The 4,367-nt window shown below is 37.5% G+C and overlaps 1 protein-coding gene across 3 annotated transcripts in view; it reads left to right on the top strand.

Annotated features, from left to right (window-relative positions):
* LOC106882512 (uncharacterized) overlaps positions 1 to 4,367 on the top strand; it is a 146,243-nt gene that overhangs the window by 95,124 nt on the left and 46,752 nt on the right. For all 3 annotated transcript variants that reach the window (XM_014933208.2, XM_052973390.1, XM_052973389.1), the window contains exon 3: positions 1,762 to 1,830. The gene's annotated coding sequence lies outside the window, so the exon portion shown is untranslated. The remainder of the gene's footprint in view (positions 1 to 1,761; positions 1,831 to 4,367) is intronic.

Genomic DNA, 4,367 nt, shown 5'->3' with positions numbered 1-4,367 from the left:
GTAAGAGCTCTCTAAACTTTGCCCAGGCTATTCTTATTCTAGCAGCTACACTTTCAGCGCACCCACCCCCACTACTAACTTGGTCGCCCAGATAGCGGAAGCTATCGACTACCTCTAGTTTTTCACCCTGGAATGAGATAGAAGTTGTTTCCTGTTTGTTTGCAGTCTTTATTGCACCTGAACATCTGCCACAAACAAAAACTAACTTGCTAGTTAACCTGCCTTTGATGTTGCTGCACCTCTTATGTGTCCATAGCTTGCACCGGGATAGCGCAATCGTCTCTCTTGCACACCACAACTGATGCTTCTAATGTTCAGCTTATAAACCAAGGACTTAGCAGCCACACATTTTTTTTAACTGTTTCCAAAAATAATCATATGAGTGCAACCATGACCATGTAATTAAGAAGTTTATTTCTCAACCACATGATTTTGGTTTTGTCTTCCCATTGTATGATGCTGAGTCTTCAACTATAGATCTAAGTTGACCAAAAACCTTGTAAGTAAAATTGGGTGACAGAAACTGTTGTGTGTGTGTGTGTGTGTGAGAATATTAGCATGAGATGACAAAATGAGTGTATGCAGTATTTAGTTCTAATTGAATGTTGTTCCTCTACACAAAGATCCACTTACCTTTCATTTCTTACAAGATCAATAAATAAGTAGCAAACAATGTACCAGTGTTGACTAAATCCTAATAACTTAAAACCACTCTTATTACAATAATCACAGCTTCTTTCAAATTACTAATGGTGTACCATCTTCATCCGCACTTTTTCTTCACATGCACCTGTCCATCATATCCTGGAACTAGGACTGATTAATTTTTTAAAAACCTAACCTACTCAATACTGTTACATTGTAACTCTCACTCTCATTCTCACTTCCCTCCCAACCTCTGTCTTTTTTATGTCTGCTTTTCCACGATGCTATGAATTGTGAGTTGAACAGTTTCTTACCATTTGCTGGAGTTCTTCATGATCTCCTTTGTCAAGTTCAACATTCCTGGGATTACTTTTTCATTACTTCTACCTATACATTTCCAAGTTTTATCCTATAGTTTCCTTCCACTTGTATCTCTTGGTACTTTTTTGTACCTATGTGCCATCCATATGCAATACATGTCTCTACCTATATTGTCTTCTTCTTGCACACTACAAGGCATTCTTATGTCGCAGCTTATCTGTACTACATCGTTCATACACGCTAACATTACATACTCACTAGAGCAAGTCTCACAACTGTGCAGCATTGCACTTCATAAACACGGATCTTACAATACAATCTATCTTTCATTCACAGAGAGACACTTTGAACTTTGTTCACTCTGACCCTATTCTAACTTTCCCATGCTTTCAGAGCACCTTCTTTCCACTACCACGAATTCGGTAATAGAAGCTATCTAGAGATTTCTTAGCATTGAAAGGAATTTATTTTACTACTAAATATTAATTCTATGAATATAAGTTGGTTATTCTTATCTCTTATTTGGTGGTGGAAGGGTGGTGGTGGTGGTACTTGATAAATCTATTTGTTTTGTCCTTCCTCTCTAGATAACAATAATAAACGATAAAGTTGCAATTCTGTTGGTTTCATATGTAATATGCACTCACTCACCTGTGCTCTTTCCTCCTCTCTCTCTCTCTCTCTCTCTCTCTCTCACTCACCTTTTTCTCATTTCTATTCACTTTCACCTCTTTATTAACTGTTTCAATCCTTTGTATGGCAATATTCTATATTTTTTCTTTTCTTTTATATTAGCCATTTTTGTATCCGTCTGATACCATGCCTGGTGAATGTGAAATTCCACAAGAACGGAATGAATAACAGGTAATTATATATATCTGTATTTGTAAGATATCTTCCGACTTAGAAAAGTATACAGGGATCGGACTATTAACTTTATTGCTTGTCATTCTATCCATACTGTTTCGATAGAAAAGTATTTTCTGATTATCTTCATGAGTCATGTTTCTACATCTATACATATTGACAGGCTTGGGTTGGATTTAATTTTTTTTCTTTTTTAAATCATTGTGATACAAAGTTGCAGTACCCTTAGCCACCATTTAATAACATCCTGAAATAAATTTAAAGGACGGCATTTTAAGAATTGAATTTTTCAGAAATGTTTTAGTAAAACTTTGCTTTGTATTAGATTAATCATAACTACTTGTAAATGACTATTTGATAATCCAATCCCTGCAAATACTCAGAGAAAGAATCTTCATCATGATTAACAGTGAAGTGTGTGTGTGGCTAGAAAGTGCTTCTTATTGCTATGATTCCAAAGAATGTCAGAGAGATAAGGTAGAAAAGCTATAACAATGAGGAAGAGTGAGATATCAAAGGAAAAACGAAGATATCAAAGGAGAACAAAGGAAGGAATGAGTGTAAATATGCTTTTGGCTCTGAGACTATTTGATATCAGAGAACATATCCAAATTTGATGCAGTTAGCTATGGTCAAGGGTACTAACTGATCTGAAAGTAGGAGCATCAAATATGACTAAGGCAAAGAGTTATTATTTTTGTAATATAGTTCTGTCTGTATGGATGAGGACAGTTGTATAAAGAAGTGTCGATCTTTAATTGTGGGGGGTACCCGTGGAAGAGGTAGACCTAGGGAGACATGTGACGAAGAGGTGAGAAAGATCTTCAGATACTGGGCCTCGATGCGGAAATGACGAGGGATCTGGAGATGTGGCAATTTCCTTTTCTTGATAAAATGTGTCAAGCTAAGTAAAATCGTTGTCTTCTACGCATGCAAGCTTGTCATTTTAGGTGCCTATGCTGTGTGAACGCACCCATGCTGGTGCTGCATAAACACTTGTGCCGGTGGCAAAAAAAGTACTCAGCACACTCTGTTAAGCGGTTGGTATTAGGAGGGTATCCAGCCATAGAAACCATGCCACAACAGACAGTTGGAGTCTGGACAGCTCCATGGCAAACTATCCAACCCATGCCAGTATGGAGAATGGACGTTAAATGAGGATGAGTGCCTTATTTGAATATCCTAACCAAATCCTTGTAAGTCGATTTGGTAGATAGAAACTGTGAGCTGGCAGAAATGTTAGCACGCCGGGCGAAATGCTTAGCGGTATTTCATCTGCCGTTACGTTCTGAGTTCAAATTCCGCCGAGGCCAACTTTGCCTTTCATCCTTTTGGGGTCGATAAATTAAATACCAGTTATGCACTGGAGTCGATGTAATCGACTTAATCCCTTTGTCTGCCCTTGTTTGTCCCCTCTGTGTTTAGCCCCCTGGGGGCAGTGAAGAAATAAGAAACTGAAAGAAACCCGTCGTATGTACGTGTACGTGTGTGTCTTCTTGCCTTGGTATTGAGTGAATGTTGTAAATAAATGTCATTCATATCCAATATTCTGCAAAAGCACAACTGGCCATGGGGAAATATTACCTGCTTGGGAACAGATGGGCGTTGGTGATAAGCAAGGTATGCAGTCTTAAAAATCTGCCTCAGTAAACTCCGTCTGAGCCATGTAAGCATGGAAAAGTAGGTGTTAAAATGATGATCTTTTCATTAATTAAATGACTGTTTGACAGGCATGATGCATTATGTGAGTCACTAGGAATATAAGATACAATCTAACCTGCACAAACTCCTGCTCAGTTTCGCTGCTTGATAGATTACAAGTATTCAAGAACAAGCTAATATATCTGTATTATTCTGAAATATATGATGTTCCAAAAGTGGGAAAGGAAAACATTTCACAACATGGGTTGAAAACATGGGTAGTATTCATGTGCTGGACACTTGAAAGCCATATCTTGGAACTTGTTTTCAATTGTTTTCACTACTGTCTTCTATAATTTGTCTTTCATCAGGTTGGTGTCTCCCCTTTTAACATGAGTTTCTTTACTTTGTAAAAGCAGTAAGGATAATAACCTGAGTTTTTCAGACTTTGCAGCTACTCCGTTGGTCACTTAGCTGCTGGATACAATGCAATTACTTCAGCACTCATTAAAAGACCCAACCGTTTAACAAGTGTTATGAGTTTGGCAGTTTCGTGGTACTTTCCACCACAAAGAAATGGCCAATGTTTTTTATCCCCCCCCCCCTGTCTGTTGAGATTCAGATATGTTTTTATGGTATTTATAACATCCCTATTCTGTTTTGTAACTTGCAAAAATGGCCATATCTTCTAAAAGCATTATTAGTTTTTTTGTTTCAAAAGCATCAAGGAGAGGCTGGGGAGAAAGAATGAGAGATTGGGAAAAGTTGTATAAGTTTTTATCTTCTCTAATTAAATAACATTAGCCATCAAATGTATAATGTGATTGTAATGTGTTTCCACCAAATAAAACTACTGTAATTGTTTAATTCGTTTCAGAGCTGACCTAAGGCAG

The sequence above is a fragment of the Octopus bimaculoides genome, chromosome 15 (assembly GCF_001194135.2).
Source record: "Octopus bimaculoides isolate UCB-OBI-ISO-001 chromosome 15, ASM119413v2, whole genome shotgun sequence".
Lineage (NCBI taxonomy): Eukaryota > Metazoa > Mollusca > Cephalopoda > Octopoda > Octopodidae > Octopus > Octopus bimaculoides.
This window is presented reverse-complemented; position numbering and strand designations above follow the sequence as displayed.